A 24,024-nucleotide genomic window follows, 5' to 3' on the forward strand; every position below is an offset into this window, starting at 1 on the left:
CCTTAAAAAACAGATACCATTGATTTCTTTACCAGGAGAAGCTGCCAAAGCCACCCATTTGCACAGCACCTCGCAGTTTTCCCACTCCAGAAAGGAGAGGAAGGCAGCCACCCAGATCACAGACTACAGGCTTGGAATGGGAAGATCCCGCCACCCTCCCCAAGCACACACACACAGCCCCTTACCCCCAGAGGCCACCTGAAGCAACAGTATCAAGGTACAGACTCCCTCACTATGCAGCTTCTTATGGGAAACAGTGAGCCCAAGAGTTTCCGTTTTGTTTTTACAAAGAATGCAATGCATTCTTTATAATGATTATTTATAGTGATTATGCATTAAATCATAGTTATTATTTAACACATAATGAATGAGAGGTATTATATGGTGAGTACAGCCTTCCTAGGAGACAAAAGGCTTGAGTCTTTAGAATTTCTCTTACGACTCCTCTAAACTGCAAGCCCTCAGAGGTCAGTGTCCCAAATCTTAATCATTTCTGTCCTCCCACACTCAGATACTACTAGCCTCTGTAATGATTTAGTGAATTAACTCCTTTCTGTTGCTGGTTCTTCATGGAAGTGCCCAAGTGAAGATAAAAGATAAAGCCCTTGTGGACATTTCTCTGTGGACCTGTGGGAGGAAACACTTGGGATGTCTGCATCTGAAATGAGACCATTGTGGCGTGACTGGCCAAACTCTGTGAGCAAAAGGGTTGGGAGTGTCCATAATCCTTCCAGGGATTAAGAGTTAGCCCCTGAAAAGAGCCCAGTGTACATGGCAGGTCCAGAATGGAGGCCAGCAGCTATCTATCCAATGGAGAAGCTTTGCTCAAAGAGGGAAACCATTGTTTCTCTTCATCATTATGTCCCCAGCACCATACGAAACGCTCACTCTCCAAATGCTTGCTGTAACAACTTGGCAACATTTTTACTAAAAATTCACTATGTGAATCAAAAGTCACTCCATTAGAGAATTGCTGTTGCTTCAACAACAACGTTGAGGTTTCGGTAATTCTCGGCAGAGGCTGTGCCATGGACCCATCTCCGCTCTCCTAGCGGTAGAAGCACCTCTCTGCCTATATCATTCATACATATTGTGAACCTATCTTGTAAAAAAGTTGAGAAGCCTGTAAATTAAGTAGTTAGCCTAAGAGGCCTAAAATCCCATAACTTAGAAGAAGAAAAGTTGGGAAGTGATAGAGTATATTGCAAGAGGTGAACATATGAGAAGCACAAATGTAGCCGTGCACATATCCCAACTAACGTGTGTAATGTATTTCTGTGCCTTCCATGCATTAATTTTGGATCTTTAACAAATAATTCCATTATTTATTTATATTTTATTATATTAAGGGACTGCCTATAAAATTCTTGAGGGAAGGTATGATGTAAAATGGGGATCATATGAATGTAGGTCTAGGTGTAAAACTATTTGTGATGTTTAGCAAAAGGATGAAATCAAAGCAAGTGTCTGCTTGAATTTTATCAAACAGCCCAAATTTTTATAATGAGCACAGTTAACTGGAACCCTTCAGTAAGCATATTTTTCTAAACTCTAAAATTATGAGGAAGAAACAAGTCCCCTGACAATAAGTTCAAAGTAGGAATATAACTAAAATGAATGAGCCCCAAAGCCATCTCAAAGTGCTGGAATATGGCACCACCTTAGTTCATGCTCATAAACTACAATATGAAGGATCTTACGTCATGGAGGATCCTGATTAAGAAAATGGCAAGAAGAACTGGAGATGGATGGTAGTTGTAGAAGAGTGAGAATGTACTTAATGCCACAGAACTGTACCCTTCAGAAATGGCTAAAATGGTAAATTTTATGTTTCTATATTTTACCACAATAAAAAAAGAATATGGTGAGTCATTGACTTTCTTGGTTTTGTATGTATTATTATAGGTGTTTAGTTAAGACTCTTTGGGAGTAAGACTCTGTGATTGCAAACAAGGAACATTATAAAGATGCAGGGGTATATCTCAGAACCCAAGGGCAGGAATGCTGAGAGATCTCAGGGAGGAGTAGAATCAGGAACTGGAGAGCCACTGGGACTCTTCTTTGTCTCTGCATTTCTCTGTGATTCTGTTTCATCCTCATTGTCACTACAACTTGGTTTCTCTGTCTCTTGAGTCTCACAAAATGGAATATGCTCATTGCCTTCCTCTCTCCGTGGCTCCCAAGTTCACTCACCATACTATACTCCCATGTTGAGAAACTTGCAGTCTCTCACTCCCAGCTCCATATTTGGAAGAAAGGGAAGCTGCTTGGCCCACCCTGGGTCAGGTGACGTCCCTGGTCCATTCAATCCTAAATTAAGGGGTGATACAAACATGGCCAATTTCTCTGGAGAACCTGGACTGATACACCATGTTATACATGTTTTTTCCATTTTGCTCCTTTCCTTCACAGTTAAATACAAAAGTCAACTACCATAAACAAAACAAATATCCAAATCGAGGTTAACTATTCCTGGCATTCAGCATGCCTAATGATTTCCATCGTTACCTTAACTGAATCAAGTCTAAGCTCTTTATTTTTGATCACCAGGATGAGCATTCTCATTTTCCACTTTACATTTGTTTTATAAAAGAACCACTGCAAATATAATAAAATATTTAAATAATTATCCCCAAACTGTCACATTGACAAAAGTGATAAAGCTACAGAACAGAGCAGTTGGCTAGCAAGCAAATCTACTGTGTGATAGCTAGAAATGTGCATTTTTCTCAGCTGATGCATGAGAGTCTGAATTTGGTGTATAACCCTCCATTTAGGAGTGTCCATTAGAATGTAAAAAGGAAATTTAGGTTGTCTTAAAGCCCAACCATTGAAGTTGAGACCAACCTAGGCTATGCAGCAGTGAGGAATAAGCACACAGCTCACTCTCCAGTCAAACTTGGCAAGTGCCCACAAGTGAGGCAAGGACATCGAAGAGTCCGGAGCAAGGACAGGTTGTGTACGCTTTCAGGAGGAGGTGTACGAGGGATGGCATTTGGTCTGGGCCTAAGGATGGGGAACATTCTGACACATAGATAAAGATTATTAGGGTTTGGGGCGCCTGGGGGGCTCAGTCGTTAGGCATCTGCCTTCGGCTCAGGTCATGATCCCAGGGTCCTGGGATCGAGCCCCGCGTTGGGCTCCCTGCTCAGTGGGAAGCCTGCTTCTCCCTCTCCCACTCCTCCTGCTGTGTTCCTGCTCTCGCTATGTCTCTCTCTGTCAAATAAATAAAATCTTTAAAAAAAAAAAAGATTATTAGGGTTTTAGGAAGTCAAAAAAATAATGCTTTTTTTTCCCCCTCCCTCCTGAGTTTTGAACTATTTGAGATGCGGACACAGGAGTCTGGCTGGTGGAAATGAAAATATCACTCTTATTGTCTGTAGAGCTGTTAAGATAACATGACTAAAGTCTGTGGCCAGTGGGTTTAGGAAGGCTTAATCTCTGAATTAGACACACTCCCCAGTCTGGGGCCCAGTTGGGTGAATGCTTTATTCTGCACAGCAGAGATGTCAGAACACAGGTCTACCGCAAAAGAGGAAGGGGCTGGGGCCAGCGTGCCCAGATCTTAGAGCCACCTACCAGATACTACTTCTGAGATGAAGATTAAGGGAGGGGTGTGGGAAGAGAGTTAACAGTTATCTATGAGAGGGAGCTTGTGCTAGCTAAGACATAAACATGTGTTGTTTTTTTACAATGAGCATGTATTATTTTCATAACATGATCATTTCTATCTTAAAAATGAAGTCAGTCAGAATTGAGTATAAGAAAGGAGGATCAATTTCACTCAGGACAGGGACTAGTGTCAGTAGAAAGAGTAAAAGAAGACTTGTGACTTTAACTGGGAGAATGTCAAAACCATGAAGCAGAGACTAAAAAAGATTCAGATTATCAAGCACACATTACTGTTTTTAAAAGAGTTACCCAGGAAGTGAGCAATGTGTTACTATTTATCCATTTGGAATTTGGAAATGAAAATCTGTAGTCCTAAGGAGGATAAAATAGGTTTGGTGCTGAGAAATTGAAATCAATTTTTAAATTTTAAACTAAGTTAAAATTTTAATCTAAGAGAGGATATACTTTAAAGAAATCTTGAGGTAAGTTTTCAGTTTTCTTAATGTAAACTGTATCTGCCATATGGAATAAGTTATTTCTATGACTTAGGCCAGAATTTTCCTGAACTGTGCTCTGAAGAAATTTAATGATGTTCCATGAAAATAATTTATATTGATGCTATTTTTCTACCAAAATTTATTCTAGAAAAACATATATATAAAAAATCAACTAAACAAATATCATTATTTAATGATCTGCCTTTAGCACACCCCGCTGGAGCGATCCCTGGAGGACATTTGCTCTTTGCTTTGAGGGAGGGGCAGCATTTTCCCACTGACATGTAAGCTCATACCCGCATGCCCAGGAACTGCCTCCACAACACGCACTCTAAATGCCTTCCTTACCAGTAGAACCCTCGTGTTGTTCAGGGTGCCTCAGGCTATAAGACTCGATTTTTCTGAGCTTCTTCACAGTTAGTAGCAGCCACGTAAAAGAGTGTGGCGGATGCAGTGAGATGTAAGAATGTGTCTACTAAATGGGCTTCTGGAAAGATGTTTTCCTGATGAAAGGGAAAGACTCAGCTGCTTTGCAACTTTTGCCTTTTGTCCTTGCCCTTTCTCCTGCCTGAGATCCAGACTTCACATCTGGAGCTGCAGCAGCCACCTTGTGACCATGAGGACAAAAGTCACATGCTAAGGATAGTGACCTAAGGAATGAGACAAAGTTTCGGTCCTTCATGACATCATAGAGTCCCTGTACCAGTTCTGATCTGCTCACCTCCAGATTTCTTGGTATGGGGGAAAAAACGATTTAGTTAAACCATTGTCAGATTCTTGTTAAATGCAGGCAAACATAATCCTACTGTATGCCCATGTACATCATTTATTGATTGATTACCATAAATGTCACATCCCTGGTCACATAATTTCAGCATATATTCATGTTACTAAGCACTGCTTATTCAATAGCAAACAATTATACAGTACTAACACGTTTAACTCTAATCTATGGCCAAAATAAGAGAGCTTTAAATGCAAAGAAGGGCCTTGGGGTTCTAAATGGTATCTGAACCTAACACAAATTGAGAATACTTTAAAGTGAAGATAAACAAACTGAGCTTGAACTAAAAGAAAAAAAAAATTTAGGTGTGTGTTGCCTGAGCTGAAGCAAGGAATATGATCTGGAGTAGCCTAATTTCAGAGGACACAAATATCACCCAACATAGAGCTGACATCCTTTCTGCCTTTGCTCCAAAGTATCTGGCCAAGGTGGGGCTTTCCACAGCACGCTGCACTGAAACCAGAGGCTGGGGGTTGCACCTGGTAGACTCTCCGCCACAGCAAGGCTGTTCCCAATAGAAAGATAGGTGATTTTTTAAAAGACATACAATACTTAAAACACAATATAAAAGACACAAAATATACAAAAAGTTAAAACACAGAAAAGACACAACATATATTAAAATTACTTTACAAGTTTTATAAGAATATGAAAAATAGAAAGCCATTTTGCTTGAAGGTTTTTCCTTAAGGAAATTCCTCTGCGAGACCCTTTCCCCCTGCTTTCTGTAGAATCTGCTGCTATTCCGACAATATATTATCCTTTTCAGTGTATTCTGTGGTCAAGGTTAAGGAAGTTTGGAAAACTCTATCCTAAACTGGTAAGATTTCTAGTTTAACATAAAAAAAATGTTTAAAAATCAATGTCCAAGGGGCACCTGTCTGGCTCAGTCAGAAGAGTGTGCGACTCTTGATCTCAGGTCATGGGTTCAAACCCCACATTGGGTGTAGAGATTACTAGAAAAAATATATAAACTTAAAAACAAAAAAACATAGTCTAAGAATAAGAGTCAGTGTGGCCTAGAAAATCCAGGTTAATATTCATAAGGAGAACCTGCTAGTTGTCACTTTTATTCGGCTTCCTACTACATTTTTTTATTCATAAAAAATCAGATTATGAAACTGGGTCATGTTCATTGAGAGAAATTCCAGCAATGCCAAAGTATACAAAGCCCTTCCCTGCCAGACTGAACACTCTGCTAGGGCAGGACGCCTGTTTTATCTACTCCAATCTCTCTAATCCCTAACCCTGCACATAGTAGGGCTTCAAAGTGGCAGCACCCCCTTTCCACAGTTAACGAGCTAAGGTGTTGCTTTGCAGACCTCTCCTTGGCAGGATTTTTAAAATAAACTTTTAATTTTAGAGTGGTCTTAGATTTACAGAAAAGACTGTGACGGTAATACAGAGTTCCCATATACCCACACCCGCTTTCCCCTATTTTTACCATCTTACTTTAGAATGGTACTTTTGTGGGCGCCTGGGTGGCTCAGTTGGTTAGGCGACTGCCTTCGGCTCAGGTCATGATCCTGAAGTCCCTGGATCGAGTCCCGCATCGGGCTCCCTGCTCAGCGGGGAACCTGCTTTTCCCTCTGACCCTCCCCCCTCTCATGTACTCTTTCTCTCATTCTCGCTCTCTCAAATAAATAAATAAATCTTTAAAAAAAAAATAGAATGGTACTTTTGTTACAATTAACGAACCAATACTGACACTGTATTCAGATTTCCTTAGTTTTTACCTAATGTCATTTTCTGCTCAGGATCCCATCCAGGACGCCACACAACATTTAGTCCTTATGTCTCTTTAAGCTCCTCTTTGGCTGTGATAATTTCTCAGATTGTCGTTGTTTTTGATGACCCTGGCAGTTTTGAGTACTGGTCATGTATTTTGTAGGATGCCCTCTTTTGGGATTTGTCTGATCTTCTTCACATGATTAGACAGGGGTTATGGATTTCAGGAAGGAAAACCATAGAAGTAAAGTGCATTAAATGTATATATTATTGGAGCACCTGGGTGGCTCAGTCGGTTAAGCGTCTGCTTTGGTCTCAGGTCCTGATCTCAGGGTCCTGGGATCAAGCCCCACAGTGGGCTTGCTGCTCAGCTGGGGGTCTGCTTCTCCCTCTCCTCCCTGCTCATGCTCTCTCTCACTATCTCTGTCTCTCTCTCTCTCTCAAATAAATCAAATCTTTTTAAAAGGGTATATATTATCAATATGACTTACCACTGTTGATATTGACCTTGACTCCTGTACAAATTTAACCATTCCTTATATACCACTAAATGGAACCTTCTGTCTCTCACATCAAAATGAACGTCTGGTTCCAGTTTAGAACAGTCAGTGTTCCCAGTTAGCTTGGACTTGAGCAACCTAAACACGGAGATGATTCAAAAGAGAGATGTGTGACCTTCACACCAGCCCTGGGCATGGGAGGAGGTACAGGGTTGAGAGGAATCAGGATGACCTGCCCACTTCTACAGCATGCCAAACCCGTGGGGGAGGCTTGCCAAGGGCCAAGGTCAGCTGCCAAGCACGGCCAAGTGCCCAGTCTTCTTCCTGTTCACTGGAGATGACCTTTCATGGTAGGGCTTGGATTTTCAACCCCCTCTCTTCTGCAAGTGCCTTCCTGAGGGTGGTGACTTTCACCCCCCAGCACTCTCAGAGGCAATAAGAGTCCAGGGAAGCCAGGCCAGAATACAAGGGAAAGAAAAAAGAAAAGGATTTACATTCGCCAAGTTCACCAGAAGATGTCTGCCTGCCTCTCTGTTACACTTCAAGGCTTTGCTGGATTCTTCCTTGCAGTAAACAGACAAGAATTCAAATGCATTTTCCTTGGATGGAGTTAGGATTGTGAGTGTTGTTTTTCTTTTCTCTTTATTCTGATACATTAACTAGTTCAAGTAACTGCCCTAGACCACACAAAATAGTAATAAAAATATGTTGTGTAATTATTACTTTAGGCAACATTTATTAAGCATTTTACAATGTACCAGGAGCTATGCTAATTATTTTATGTATGTAGCTCATGCAATTTTCAGCAACACATTGTGGTTGTTAGCTCTATTTTCTAGATGATTATATGTGGCACAGGAAGGTTAAGTAACTTGCCCAAGATCACATAGCTAATAAATAGCCAGGAAAGACAGAAACACAGTCTGACTCCTTGTTCCAGATGCTATACCATTTAACAAACCAGAACTCCATACCTCCACACAGTTCAGCAATCACCATACCACTACTCCATGCTGCCACACAGCTCAACAAGTCCCCATACTGTATTGTAGTATCTATAATGCTCTCAGCAACCTGCAAGGTGCTGGGAAAAGGTGGATAAGTAAAACACAGTCCTGGCCGAAAAGATCTCACTGTTGCTTCACTCTTTCCCAGAAGCGCAAGGGATCCAGAAGTCCCCACATGCTTATGAGCACATTCAGGGGTGCTGGGAGAGTTGGCTGTCCAAAGGAGACCTCAGGTCAGGATAAAGAACTTCAGGCTGCGGTGACTTTGAGACCAAAGGAAATGGCCACGGAATTTCACCATGATCAAAAATAACTAACAATATTCAAAACGTTGAAGAGTCAGTCAGTCCCAACCCATTAGAAAAGACATACACCCATCAAGATAGAGGATAGGCCTATCAAAACAGTGGAAGCTATGAACAGGTAGGAGGGACTGGACATTAGCCCTGAGACAACCCTCAGAAATGGAGCAGTGCATGCCCAAGAGGCCCCTTTATCACCACAGGATCACTAGGTTCCCTCCACGCACGAGGAGCACCGAAGGAGGAAGAGGGTTGCTTGGGTTTTCAGCCTCCACGTCTTTTTTCTGTCAAAAAGAACACTATGGGGCGCCTGGATGGCTCAGTCAGTTAAGCAGCTGCCTTCAGTTCTGGTCGTGGTCCCAGAGTCCCAGGATCAAGCCCAGTCATGGTCCCAGAGTTGGGCTCCCTGCTCAGTGGGGAGTCAGCTTCCCTCTCTGCCCCTCCCCCACTCATGCGCGAGCCCACGTGCGTGCACTCTCTTTCTCGCTCGCTCTCTCTCAAATAAATAAAAATAAAATCTTAAAAAAAAAACACTGGATGTTACTTGTGTTTTCATTAATATTGTGTTAGCTTATAAACCTATAAACCTATTTTTTTCCTGAAGACTCTAAGCCCAACATACAGATTTTTTTATTTATAAATTCTGTAATTTTTGTGTTAAAATGAAAAACACTCACTTTCACTTTCTCTTTGATTTATTCTCAATGAGTTTATACATGTGAAAGATTAATTTTTCCCTAAACATTGAACACATTTACAAACTTGAGTCCTTAAATTCCTTTAGAGATGTCAAACCACGGTCACAAATATAACATATGTGATTCTCTCAAGAACTTCAAACACCAAACAGCAGACTGATAAATCTAAAAAGTAAAATCTTCCTAATTACTCGAGTGACTCATAAATTGAAGCAGATTTACAAATTTCATAAAGAAATCAGATTAACTTTGATCACTTTAAAGCATCAAAACAAACAAACCATACATGAGCCGCACAACAATTTAAAAACTTGGTGTTGTACTATTTAAGCACAATTTACACTAAGGTATCAATGTTGTTGATTCATTACTTCATCCTATAGTAGCAAATTACTCCTGTAACCAAGGAAAATTGCCATGTAAGGCTTGTTATATTGACTGAAGTCAATGCTATCTGGGTATTGGTGGTCTTCAGGGCTCAGCCCTTGGACTTCTCATTTTCTCTATCCGTGATCACTCCTGGCTGTCTCATCCAGTCCTCTGGCTTTAAATGCCAAGTTTGTGCCAATGACTCCCTATTGCATACCTTCAGCTCTAGTTGGCATTAATGCTGCTCACCCATACTTCCGGGTCTTCTTTTTCCAGGAACACAAGAGAACTGTACTTCCTCACCCCTTTCAGGTGAACTGTGGCTACAGGACTTACGCTGGCCAAGGAAATGTGAGTGGGAGGTATGGACCACTTCAAGGTGGAAGCATTTCATTGCTGGTGTGAGGCTCCAGCTCTTTTTTCCCTCTGGCCACAGCAACAGTCCCAGTAGTGAAGCCTCTATTAGTCCGGATTCCAGGGTGAAAAGGACATGGAGCAGAGCCCTTCAGTGCAAGAAATCCACTTTTGTTGTGTTAATCTAGTGAGAGTTTGCAATTGTTTGTTACAGCAGCCTAGCCTTGCCCATCCTGACTAGTATTTATCAGTCCACCCCTCTCCCCTGAACTTTAGATACTGACTCAGCAGCTCCACTGGATATTTAGATAGATATTTCAAACCTAACAGGTCCACAACTGATTTTCTTATCTTCCTCCCTAAAAATCCTGCTGCTCTCAACCTTCCCCAGCTCAGGTGGGTGTCAGTCCCATTTTTCTAATTGCTTAGGCCAGAAACTCGGAGTCATCCCTGTCTCTTCCCTTTCTCTCACATCCTGTGTCTAATCTATTAGCAAATGCCTTTGGCGCTACCTTCAAAAATACATTCAGATTTGAACCATTTCTCACCACCTCCTGTACCACCGCCCTGAACTAAGCCACCATCACCTCACGCTCGGGTAATTACAACAGCCTCCCAGCAAGCCTTGCTGCTTCTATTCTCGGTCTTCTGACGGTCTTATTCTTAACACAGCAGGTCATTTTAAACCAGCTGAATCATGCCCCCAAAGCTCTGCAGCAGCTCTCCATCTCCCAATAAAAGCCAAAGTCACGGTCGTGCCCCACGAGGCCCTGCCCGGGCAGCTCTCTCAACACCTCTCTGACCACAGCTCCTGTCACTTTCCGTTATTCATTTTACTCCAGCCACACTGGCCTCCTTGCTGTTCCTTGAACACCCCAGGTACATTCCCAAGTTAGGGAATGCTGTGGCCATTCTCCATGCCTGGAATGTTCTCTCCAGATACCCACTTGGTTAACTTCCTCATCTCCTCCGGTTTTTGCTCAGATCTCATGTTCACAATGAGGGCTTCCAGCTTCATACCGCAAATTGCCCACTTCTGGATCCTTTTCACCCTGTTCCACAGCGTTCACGTGCTCTAACCTACTGTGAGTCTACTGCTTTATTAGGCTTATTGCATACTGACCTCTGTTAGCTACAATGTAAGCTTCAGGAGGACAGATGTTTTTGTGTTGTTTTTTTCTTCACTGTTGCATCCCAGATGCCTAGAATAGTGCTTAGAATAATAGCCACCCAATAAATATTTGCTGAAATAATTGGTTGAATTACCAAATACCTGAATTAACGATTTGGGACTGAAGCACAGGATCAAAGTTCTCTTTCCAGGGTGATCTTGTCCAAGCAAGTATTTTGGGGGTCTAAGCTGAATTCTACTTCCTGGATTTTCCTGATGGTGCTTAGCTGCTAACTAAATCTGATGCTACTGTGTATATGGTTTGCATTAGCATAAAGAGCATTTTCTACAAATACTATTTGAGACTCAGAATTGCCTTTTCCTTGAATGTACTATATTTTAGTTCTTTTTTTTTTTAAAGATTTTATTTATTTATTTGACATATAGAGAGAGACAGCAAAAGAGGGAACACATGCGGGAGGAGTGGGAGAGGGAGAAGAAGGCCCCCCCAGCCAAGCAGGGGGCCCAAAGCAGGGCTCAAAGCAGGGATCATGACCTGAGCTGAAGGAAGCCGCTTAACCAACGGAGCCACCCAGACACCCCTTGGTTGTTTCTTTTTGAGTATCATTATGTACTCTTGTTTTGCACAGAATTTTTTTTCTTTTCAATGCTCAAGTTGTTATAGTCTGGCCAAAAGGAATTCCTGAAATCTCTGCAAGCATTTTTGCTTTTTCGCAACAATGAAATTTTCCAACCCATTTCTACTTTCTGCTCCAAACAGAGAGTCATAAAGTCAGCCACTCTCCAAGGAGCCCTGATTCCTTTTAGTAGAAAATAATATTAGAGGGGCGTCTGGGTGGCTCAGTTGGTTAAGCATCCCACTCCCGGTTTCAGCTCAGGTCATGATCCCAGGGTAGTGAGATCGAGCCCCATGTCAGGCCCTGCCCTGAGTGTGGAGCCTGGTTGGGATTCTCTCTCCCTCTCCCTCTGCCCCTCCCCACTCTCACTCATTCTCTCTCTCTCTCAAAACAAACAAACAAACAACTTTGAAAATAGTATTAGAGTATTTGAAAATCTTGCTGCTCTAGGGATCTCTAGCAGACTGTTCCCTAGGAACACAGGTGGAACACAGCATCACTAACAGATCACTTCACTGACAGATGTGGTACATCTTTCAAAGATTTCATCAGTCAGGATCCAGGCAGGAAAACAGCAATCACAGTAGGAATTCCCACTGGATGAAAGATAATACAGGCAGTTGATTACAAAGGCGTTAGATAACGGCGGGGGAGGGGAGGAGTGAAAGCAAAAAGGGATGCTGAGGTAAACCACAGATTAATAACCTAGCAGCTACTGCTGGGCTGGGGAGCAAATGGGAAGAGGTGGTATTTCTAGAAACCAAGCCTTCCGAGGAGGGCTCAGCAGGGCTGAGGCCCAGAGCTCTCTCTGCAGGTGCATGCTCCATCCTCCCTGAGGGGGTGCAGCTCCGAGGGAGCTCCGGTTGCTGAGCACCTGTGAGGGGCTGTGCAAGACTGGGAACAGCGGCGGGGACCATGGAGAGAAGCTAGAAGCTGGAGCTAGAGCTGTCTGCTGCTGCCAGTCATCTCCCAATGGGAGGGAGGAGCAGGAGAACCCCCCTTTCTTCTGCCCTCCCATTTCCCACCACTGCCTCCCAGAACCATAGGGAGCAGTCTGGCAAGGGAATGTGGGAAATGTGGAAAATGTGGCTCAGCCCCAACACCCCCAGCAGCGGAGAAGGGTGGGCCTGATGTGGGCAACAATAGCTGGACAAACATCACAAAGATCATGAGGTCACCGGGACTTTCCAGTTAAACTCCAACTTCTTTCAGTAATTTTTTTAAAAATCTTGTTCTGAGGGGGAGGGGGGACTGGTTAGCCCGGTGATGGGTATTAAGGAGGGCACGTACTGCATGGAGCACTGGGTGTTATACAAAAACAATGGATCGTGGATCACCACATCAAAAACCAATGATGTATTGTATGGTGACTAACATAACATAATAAAATTAAAAAAAAAATCTTGTTCTGGTAGAAAATATTTCCTGAGTTACCAGTTCTCCATGTGTCATATTTCTTATCAATTTTGATATGCCATCGAATATATATGTATACACATTTACATGAAACTATGTATTAAAAATATCAGTATAACATTAATGGACACTATCACAGGCTAGTATCCATTTATAGTTTACTCCGGGTCTGACCTGGGGACTGAAATTATACTCCCTTTCTTTCTTTCTTTTTTTATTGTGGTAAAATATACATAATATAAAATTTACCATCTTTAAGTTTAGTAGTGTTAAGTATATTCATACGGTTGTGCAACTGATCTCCAGAACTCTTTTCATGATGCAAAACTGAATCTCTGCACCCATGGAACAATAACTCACAATCTCCCTCTCCCCAGCCAATGGCAGCCGCCATTCTACCTCCTGTCTCTATGAATATGCCTACTCTAGGTAACTGGTTTTAGCAGAATCATACAATATTTGTCCTTTTGTGACTGGCTTATTTCACTTAGCATAATATCTTCAAGGTTCATCTATGTTGTAGCCTATGTCAGAATTTCCTTCTCTCTCTTTTTTTTTTTTTTAAGATTTTATTTTTAAGTAATCTCTGTACCCAAAGTGGGGTTTGAACTCACAACCCAAAGATCAAGAGTCACATGTTCTTCCGACTGAGCCAGCCAGGCACCCCTTAAGGCTTTTTTAATATTCTGTTATGTATATGTGTATATACACCACATTTTATTTATCCATTTATCTGTCAATAGATACTTGGGTTGCTTCTACCTTTTTGGCTATTGTGAATAATGCTGCTATGAACATGGGTATATTTCCCTTCTCTTTGATAATTATTATATAGCTTTTTGATCCTCATTCTACAGGAGTGGGTCTTAACCATGTCAGACCTAGCACTTTCTTTCAGCCAAAAATGAAGTTTGAAAATAAGGGTACCTGGGTGGCTCAGTTGGCTAAGCATCTGACTCTTGATTTCAGCTCAGGTCATGATCTCAGGGTCGTGAGATCGAGGCCCATGTGGGGCTCTGCACTGGGCGTGGAACCTGCTTAAGATTCTCTCTCTCCTTCTCCCTCTGCCCCTCCCCCCTTTCTCTCTCTCGTTCTAAAAATAAAAAAATAAAGTTCACCTACCACATAGCTTCAGGAAAATCATTATAATGAAATAATATATATTTTATTGTGAGTAAATACCTGGGAATGATCACACAGGGAATATAATGAAATAATCAAACGTTTGCACGTTGCACATGGTGGTCACAGCCATAAACGTAGCTTGTCTCAGGAGCATTGTATTGGTGACTCAAATACCACAAGTAATGTTGCTTGGTGGCATGATTTCCTAATATGGGTCACCAATACTTAGTCACGTTTGAAACAGAGCCATCTTTCTTCATAATCCACAGTAATTGTAATCACAGAAACACAGTGCATATTTGTAGTGAGCAAAAAATATTTGATGTTTCTGTCTAAAACAGTATTGGGTTCTTGGCTGAGATCATTTTCAACAGCTTCTTCCCCTTGTGGATATCATATAGGACACCGAAACTTTGTGAAGGACACAGGATGATTGGTTGTGCAGGACGGTCCAGGGATTTACAGGATATCAAACATCTTTGGCCCATGCCCGCTAATTGCCAGTAGCACCCCCTCAATCACAATGACAGCCAGGAAATGCCCCCTTCACTTCCAGAACTCCCCCTAGGAGGCAGTACCACCCACGTTAGGAACTGCTCTTCTGCATGCCTCTATCCGTTAAGTCTTCCCACAATAATGCTGTGTAATTTTGGCAGCCACGAGAAAAAAACCTCGCAGACTTATTAGTCTAACTGGCCAATTAGTGTGCTCTGAAACCCACTGCCCATTTTGTGCCAAGGCCATGCTTCCCCCAGGTTTCTCCCAGCCAATGGCTGAGTGTTGTGGGCATACTAAGGCAGACCTGTTCCTAGGAGGCTCGAGACTCCTCTGATAGCTGAGGTTGAACTTTCCTTAGACTGCATGGCAGACACGTCTACCCAACTTTCCTTCCCTCCTTCCTTCATTTGGGTCAGACTCACATTGCCTTTTGACAGGTGTCCTGGCGCTCAGTTCGCTCCTCCCTTTTTTCTCTTGCATTGATATTCCCTGCATAAAATCCTTGTACGTTTTATTCCATCTCGGCATCTGCTTCATGGTGGATTTGGACTAACACTGTAACAAAGAACCACAAAACCTCCATGGATACAACAATGGTATTTACTGCTCACATTTCTCAGAGTGGTGGGGGGCGGGCAACTAGACAGCTCTGCTGATTGGCTGGGTCTGCTTCCATATTTGGGGTAGTCGGGCTGGTAGTTGATCCAGGATGACCTCTGCTATGATGACCGAGGACTCAGCTGTGCTCCACGTGTCTCTCTCCCCCTGCAGGCATGTTCTGATGGCAATGGCACAAGAGAAAAGCCTAACGTGTAAGCGTATTTCTTTTTTTTTTTTTTTAAATTTTATTTATTTATTTGACAGAGAGAATGAGAGAGAGAGAGCATGAGACGGGGGAGGGTCAGAGGGAGAAGCAGACTCCCTGCCGAGCAGGGAGCCCAATGCGGGACTCGATCCTGGGACTCCAGGATCATGACCTGAGCCGAAGGCAGTCACTTAACCAACTGAGCCACCCAGACGCCCCGTGTAAGCGTATTTCAAACCTCTGCTTGCCTTGGGTCAGCTATACCCACTGGCTGAAGAAAATCATATGGCTGAGTGCAGATTGAGTTGGAGGACCCTGAAAAGTAACATAACAAAAAGTCAGGATACAGGGAAAGGTGAAGAATGGGGCTATTTTCAGAATCTACTACAATGTCTGTGCATTTTCCCTAGTGGTGAAGCACCACTCTTTCCCAGTTTATAGAAAATTGTAACCTCTCTTAAAATTTTCTATAACCGCATCAATGTAGAGTAACTTGATAGAGAAGAAGTCTGAAATGCTGAGTATTTACCAGGAGACTCTGAGTTATCCACATGAAACTATTTAAACTGGAGAAAAACTTCCATGACATTCATTGTCAAGTTAAGGCCCATTTTCTCCCCGCCCCCCACCCCCCACCTTGATGACCCAGTGCTGTGACTGCCCAGGACAAAGATTAGATCAACTACAGATAGCAAGTAATCTACATTTTCTTTGTGCATTATAGTGATTGGTTGAATTTTCAAACCCCTTCCACACAAAAATAGAGAAGTTCGGGCATGATTATTTTTAAAATAAATTTGAATGAATTCGAAGTTATCCATATGATAACATCACTTACTTGCAGGCAACATTCTTTCTTAAGTAGGAGGAGAATCTGTTGTGGTTCAGGTCAGTAGCCAGGAATCACATCTAAGCCTAGGTTCACCATAGCTATGGGCACTGAGTATAGACATCATTTGTCACGTGTGTCCTAGAAGAAAATGAGTGGAGAACCTCAGTTGTAGGCCACAGTGACCTCTCTCTCACTGCTTCAAACTTCTATAACCCATACCTTCTGGTAATGTTTCTCAAATCTCTTGTGCAACAAAATCAAGAATGGAGACTTCCAACCCCATGCACCCCCCCCATTTATTCTCTCTTGTAAAAATAATTAATGTTTTATAATTCTGAAAATTTTTCAGCCTGAATAAAATCTCAAGAACAAAACAGTTAACACCCATATACTCCTCACCTACGTTTGTCAGCCGTAGCATCTTGCCTCCCCCACTGCATTGGTCTCTGTATAAGTACACACATTTCCCCTTTGCCAAGCCATCCAAGAATGCTGTGCAGACACCTTGACACTGTCCCTAAATACTTCTCAGCACTCTCCCAAGAATGGGGCCACTGTCCTATTATCCAGAACACTGTTGCCACATCTAAGAAACTCCACATTAGGTTTAACATACATGAAATTTCCCCAATGGTCTCAAAATTATACTTTGCTTTTCTTTTAATTCAGATTCCATTGGATTTGGTTGTTATATCTGATTAATCTGTTAGCTGGAAGAATAAAAAACATATTGATGACTGGGTCCTACCCCAGAGCTACAAAAATAAAATTTCCAGGGTTGGAGCCCTGGAATCTATTCTTTCTAAACTCTTTCTAGATGACTCTGATGAGAGTCAAGTTTGGGGACCACTGAGTTCTACTTGTAAGGTTAATTATCTTTTCAGAAGTCCACCACTGTTTCCCAAACAGACCTCAGAGAATTCTAGGGCCAGGCTTAAATTAAATTAAACTAAATTCTTGGGAGAACCATAACCCATTCTAATTGATGTCCGTTTCTTTTCTACCCTATCTAACCTCCCTCTCCTCTAATTCCCCCTGCTTCTCTTCTTAGAATTGTACAGGTGGTATGGCTTATGATTTTTTGACTTTACCATGGTGTGAAATTGATGTGCATTCAGTAGAAACAGTACTTTGAATTTTAAATTTGGATATTTTTCCCAGGCTAGTGATATGCAGGAAGATCCTCTCTCACGATGCTGGGCAGTGGCAGCCCCGGCTCCCAGGCAGCCACACAATCAACAGGGTCAACAACTGATACACTTACAACCAGTCTACACCCATAGAATCATTCCATTTTTTTTTTCACCTTCAGTACAGTACTCAATAAATGACATGGATATTCAACACTTTATTATAAAATAGGCTTTGTGGTAGGGGATTTTGCCCAGCTGTAGGTTAATGCAAATGTTCTGAGTGCGCTCAAGGTAGGCTAAGCTGAGCTATGTTGGGCCATAGTTTAGGTATATTAAATGTATTTTCAACTTACAATATTTTCAATTTGGGGACGTTAACCCTTTAAGTGGAGGAAGATCCCTCCTCAGGAAGAAGGATTTGATTGATAGGCTTCGAAGGCCTAGCCCTAGACCTTTTCTTGGATTTCTCTTTAATTCAAACTCTGTTAACTCAATGTCCCTATAAATATTCTTTGATTGAATCGTGGGGTGGGGTAATGCAGGAGAGGAGGGTTGGCTTGTTGAAATGCAGGTTCCTAGGCCATCCACCAGGCTCAGGAAGATGCACTTTGATCAGCTCCCCAAGTAATCCATACTCCTTTCTTTGTATTTCACTCAATGGACCTTGCAGAGTGATTAACGTTCACTAAGCAACTCAGTAAACATCTGGTTGTGTCAATGAATTAAATTCCTACCCACAGAACCCTTGCCCACAAAACACAGACACCAAACTAACTTATATTCCCATCTTGTACTCATTTCTTCTGATGCTCCCAGTTCACTGTTCTAAGAAGCACACGTCAGCTAACGTAGCTTTAGCTCCTCTCTAAAACCATAGAAACAGACTTATTTCTGTTTCATTCTGCCTTTTACTCCCACTCTGACCAAATTCCCTTTTAGTGTTGACTCACAGTGTTTATCTGAGTGTGCACCTGACCTTTTGGTTCTAGGGGCTTCTTTACGGCCCCCTTTTTTCTTTGCCTTCTTTTTGGCGGGTAGAGCTTGAGAAAGGAGCACAGATTACGAAGTCACCAGTGCTTTGACTGCCACAATGCCCTGCACACGAAGTTCGTCCACCGTGCAAGGAAAAGAACTTATTTATTATTTTGGATTTTCACCTCACTTGCTTTGTTTGCTAAGTAATCTGATCTATTTGAAAGGCAAATATTATTTTTTAAAAATCACATTGCATTTTCTACAAAGCTGTGTTTTGCTAACATGGAAAGAATGAGGCTAAAGTTTAACTTTTTTTTTATTTACTTTTTAAATGTTTTATTTACTTATTCATGAGAGTCAGAGAGAAAGAGAGAGAGAGAGGCAGAGGCAGAGGGAGAAGCAGGCTTCCCGCCCAGCAGGGAGCCCGATGCGGGACTCAATCCCAGGACCCTGGGATCATGACCTGAGCCGAAGGCAGACGCCCAACCATCTGAGCCACCCAGGCGCCCCTAAAGTTTAACTTTTTAAGTATAATTGTTAAACTATCTGGCATCTCTCAGTAAAGGTAAAGAAGTACTCTAGAATCCAAATTGGCCTTTGTGGGATATGATTTTCCTTTTTGAGTCCATTCATGGCAGAAAATAATTCCTGCTATGTGATTCTAGTGATGCCATTATCATTCTAGTGAAATAATATGGAAAATACTGAACTGGCATCAGATGTGAAATCAGAACTGAGAATATCTCTCTACTAGCAGAAGTCTGCAAGCATGTACTATACAAAGTATTCACCAATACATAAGCATATTAGGAGTGATTGATAGTCATTGTTGACAATATAGGAAAGACACCATTCTTACGACTTCTTAAATAAAAAAATCCATAGCATTGCTTTAGTGAGGGAAATGAATTCTTCTTCATGATAGATGATGCAGTCATGGTTTTAAGAACATGACTAAATGATGCCAAAGGAACTTTCTAACAGAGTCGTCCAAAGAGACCTCAGAGTGAGGGCATTTGTGGGAGAAATGACGTATGTGTGCGGATCTAGAATGCACACACATGTAAGCTTTAAGGATGTTACTGTGGATCAAAGATGGCAGCAAATTCTTTGCTACTCCCTTTTTAAGAGGTGGAGTCTAATTCTCCTCTGTTGAATCAGGGCTGGTCTTAGTGACTTGCTTGACCACCAGCGTGTGCAAGAAGGGACACTCTGAGGCGAGGTCAGAAGTCTTGCAGCTTCTACCTAGATTTCTTAGAACACTCCCTCTGAGGGAAGTCAACCACTATAAGAAGTTCGACTACACTGAGATCACTCTGCAGTGAGGAATTCCACGCTAGCCACACTGAGAGACAGACCTACAGACAGACAGAGAGAGATGCTCAGCCAGCCCAGCTCTTCCAGCCACAATAGTCCAGGCACCCGCGGTACGAATGAAAGAGCCATCTTGGACATTCCAGCCTCAGTAGACACAATGTGGAAAAGAACTGAGGATCCCAGCAGATAGCCAGGCATGTGGCTTTGGTGGAGTGCAGCCATGTCCAGTCATGAAGCCACCCAGCTAAGGCTCCAGCCTGAATTTCTGGCCTACAGAATCATGAGCATAAGAAAATGGCTGTGACTTTATGCTGCTATGTTTTGGAGTGGTTTGTTCAATAAAAATAGATAACTGGAACAGATGTTGAAAAGAGGGTTTATATGACTCAGCTATTGCCACAATGATACAGCATAACACATGACTCCAAATCTCAGTAGGTTTCAACAATAGCATTTTATCTTTCTCACTTAGGGGCCCATGGGCTGCCTGGGATGTCTTCTTTAGGTAGCAAAGCAGTTGGGTTTGCAGGGGCAGGCTGGATTCAGACACGCTTCTCACCTTTGTTCTGTTGCCAGGCTAAAGGGACAGCATCTACCTGGGGCATGCTGACTCACACATAAGCAGGAGTCCAAGTACAACTCTGCAAAACATTTCGATGCCTCTGCTTGCTTCACATCCTCTTATTTCACTGGCCAAGTAGGTCATATGGTCAAGCTCAAAATCAAAAAGGTGAGTAAATATACTCCAATCCAAGTGGGAGAAACAAGAGAGGAAATACTTACTGAACAGTACTTACTCCAACCTATTGAGAGTTTCAAGCATCAAACGATGGTGGTGGTGGTGATGGCGAGTGGTATCAGACTGGACCACTTGTAAGGTATTTTGTAATTTGGTACTTATACATCTAAAATCCAGAGAAAACACATGTAAGTGTTGCAGGGGGAGGTGTCTAAATACAGGAATCAATGACTTTTTGTACTAAATACCAACAAGGAGGAGGCGTGTAAAATTATGAAAAGACAAAAGAAATGTAATGGAAGTGCAGAAGGAGAAGAATTAAGAAAAAAAAAAAAAGGAGAGAGAGAAAGCAGAAAGTTAAACACTTCAGCAACTGTTGGGGAGGCCATGAGCAGATAACCTGTCTCTTGGTTTGCCTCACCTGGAGGGAGAGCAGCTCCAGGGCAGCCAGTCCCTGAAAGAGGCCCCCAGACACCAGCTCCTACTTAAAGAGAAGTGTTTCTAGTTCAAACATTAGGCACAGCATAAGGTGCCCACAACACGGCTCTCCCACTCGGCACCACTTATGTCCAGGGAAAGTGCCAGCAGGGCAGGTCGTTCGTCACTCCCAATGGAGGGTTAACTATTAACACAGCTCTGGGCTGCACAAAGCTGTGGGCAGCAAGCACGGTGGGAGCAAGGGGACTTCAGAAAGGCTTTGCAAGAGAAGTGAACTGGGACTGTATGGAGAGGCAAGAAAATGTGGAAGCAGCACACAGCCCCATGTTTGTAGCATGCCTAGAGGGTACAAGCTTGGAGAGGGAACAGACACCAGATCCTGGTAGGTGTTGAATGCCAGGATGAAGAGCGTATTCTTAATTCAGTGGGAGCCATTGAAAGCTTTTGAACAAGAAGTGGTATGAAGGAGTATGGGATGAAGGAAGTGGTATGTCCTAGAATACAATTCTTTCCTGCTTTTTTAGTAACAGAGCACCAATCTTTTGTTAAAAAATTAATTTAATTTACTTATTGAAGTATAGCAGACACACAGTGTTACATTAGTTTCAAGTGTACAACATAGTGATTCAGCAAGTCTATATGTCAAGCTGTGCTCACCCCAAGGATAGCTGCCATCTGTCACCATGCAACACTATTACAATATCATTGACTATATTCCTTACACTGTCCCTTTCATTCCCACAACTTATTCATCAGAAGCACCGATTTTTAACTGGGGATATGCCTGTGCAAAATAAAGATTACATTTCCTAACTTCTCTTGCACCTACGTAAGGTCATGTTGTAAATTCTGGTTAATGAAATATAAAGCACATAGCGTGAACAACTTTTAGGAAATATTCTTAAAGGGAGAGGACACTGCTCCTTCTTTTTTTCCTACTGGAAAAGTGGAACCTAATCCTAACATGTATATGGTGCATTAGGAAGATTGGCCTGGGGCAAGGCAAAATATAGGATGGCTGGAACAAGAAGAGCATTGGAGATAGGAAGACTAATTAGGAGAACATTTTGATAGCCAAGATAAGAAGTGAGGAAATAAGAACTGAGCCAGAATGGCAGCAGTGGGAATGGATGGGAAGGGTGGATGTGATAAATATTCTGAAAGGAGTGTCTGTAGGACTTGGCAATTGATCAGATGAGAAGACACACTAGAGAAGGACGAACGAAAGGCTTCATACAGAGACAACTAGGTGGTCAATAATGTTAGGTCACCTGAGGCTTCATACAGACATGACTAGGTGGTCAATAATGTTAATGTTAGTAATGTTAGCAAATATAGGGGGTCCAGAAGCCTTGAGGAATGCCACCATGAGTTTGATTTTGGACGTGCTGTGGGTATGCTTGCAGGACATTCAGGTGGAGATCTAAAGCAGGTAATTGAAAATTCATTTCTGGAGCATGATTTGAGAGTCCTTTGGGTAAAACAAGGGGAGGGGCTGGTTGGCAAAATAGAGAGTCTGTCTGTAGAAAATCCTTTCTTCAGTGCACACAGAGAAATAAACTGTGTTCTAAAAACATAAAAATATGTTCGCATGCTCCCCTCCTTCCATCAAAAAAACCCCTACAAACCCCAGCCAATGGCTGGCTGACTGGCTGGCTTCAAGCAAGGAAATCCTCCCAGGTCTCAAAATTTGGACAGCTCCTTAATGTTCCTTAGGAAGGCATTTGGATTTGTATAAATATCTGTCATGACATGTTCAAAGATGCCTCCTTTTCAGCAAGAGATCTAGAGTAATTGCCTTCCTCCTTAACTCAGGTTAGCCACATGTAAGAAGACTCCCTTTTCCCAGAAGTCTTAAAAGACCAATTCCTTTCAAAAGCAGAATGAGAAAATATGAAAAAACTAATACATGTGACAGAGTAAAACGACTCTGCAGAGGTCTCTCATATGTCCGCCATGACCAGAGCAGGTATTACATAAAAGTTGAAATAAAAAGGAAATGAATTGAGCGTTAACATTAAGAAACCATCTTTGCAGGCTGGCTAAACCACTGTATGTACAGTTTTCCTGCGACGGCTGGGGGCCGAGAGATGGAAGAGGTTAAAATCCAGTGGCTTGGGGGCGCCTGGGTGGCTCAGCTGTTAAGCGTCTGCCTTCGGCTCAGGTCATGATCCCAGGGTCCTGGGATCGAGCCCGGCATCGGGCTCCCTGCTCAGCGGGAAGCCTGCTTCTCCCTCTCCCACTCCCCCTGCTTGTGTTCCTTCTCTCGCTGTCTCTCTCTCTGTCAAATAAATAAATAAAATCTTTTAAAAAATTAAAAAAAAAAATCCAGTGGCTTGTGTACTACGTGGTAGAAATGCAACTGCAAGTGGTGGCGAGAGAGCTGTTGATTCTAGAAGAGTTTTGCGTCTTCAGGCTACATACAGCCCGCAGACAGCTGTTGGGCAACCGAGGGCCTATCCGGGAGGCTTTAAGACCCCTGCATTGGAGAGCGCTAGCACGCGAGCCCGGGCGCTGGGTTTGGTGCCACCCCGGTTTCACTTACAGGTGAAGATTTGTCACAGCCCTTATCGAACGTGGGATAAGGCTTTTCTAATTCATCCATCCATCATCCATCTTCCGTCTCAGGGCCAGGCCTGCGCTGGGCACCCTGGCGTGCTTTATCCTACAGGACTCCTGGAGGAGGGGATTTAGGCAGGAGGAGGACGCGGCCGGAGAACCGTCCGGGTCGGGGGATGGGGGGATGAGGGGGTGTGGGATGCCTCACCGCGCGCGGCCCTTTTGCAACAGAGGCCGGTGTGTTCTCGGACAGACCGCGGGTTTGAAGGCACCAACCCGGGCGGGAACCCCTCCCCTCCCCCAATCCCCAGGCCAGGGAACGCGGCTGGGTTCCACATTCTCTCGGGCCCTCTAACCCCGAGGGCCCATATCCCGGCCGGCCCGAGCGGCCCCGGCAGGTGCAAACGAGCCCGGGCCGTGCCTCAGGCCGCGCCCCGTCGCGGTCACCCGGAGCCCAACCCAGTTAGCGGGGCCGGACGGCGGCTGCGGGCGCCCGGATTGGCTGGCTCCGCCGGCGCCCCAGCGTCCCTGGCAGCGCCCCCAGCCCTGCCGCCCCTCCCCCCGCGCCGGCCTCCAGGGCGAGGGGC

General features: G+C 43.2%; 1 long non-coding RNA gene across 1 annotated transcript; it reads right to left on the reverse strand.

Moving 5' to 3' along the window:
• Positions 1 to 4,919: 4,919 nt before the first annotated feature.
• On the reverse strand, positions 4,920 to 23,890 carry LOC115938090 (uncharacterized). The gene is made up of 6 exons (XR_014149327.1): positions 23,424 to 23,890; positions 20,485 to 20,606; positions 16,283 to 16,414; positions 15,062 to 15,759; positions 7,113 to 7,259; positions 4,920 to 5,398 (listed from the first exon to the last, which is right to left on the reverse strand). It is a non-coding gene; the product is annotated as an uncharacterized LOC115938090 (long non-coding RNA).
• Positions 23,891 to 24,024: the final 134 nt, after the last annotated feature.

Source organism: Leptonychotes weddellii, chromosome 10 (assembly GCF_054177405.1).
Source record: "Leptonychotes weddellii isolate Sample4059 chromosome 10, ASM5417740v2, whole genome shotgun sequence".
Taxonomy (NCBI): domain Eukaryota; kingdom Metazoa; phylum Chordata; class Mammalia; order Carnivora; family Phocidae; genus Leptonychotes; species Leptonychotes weddellii.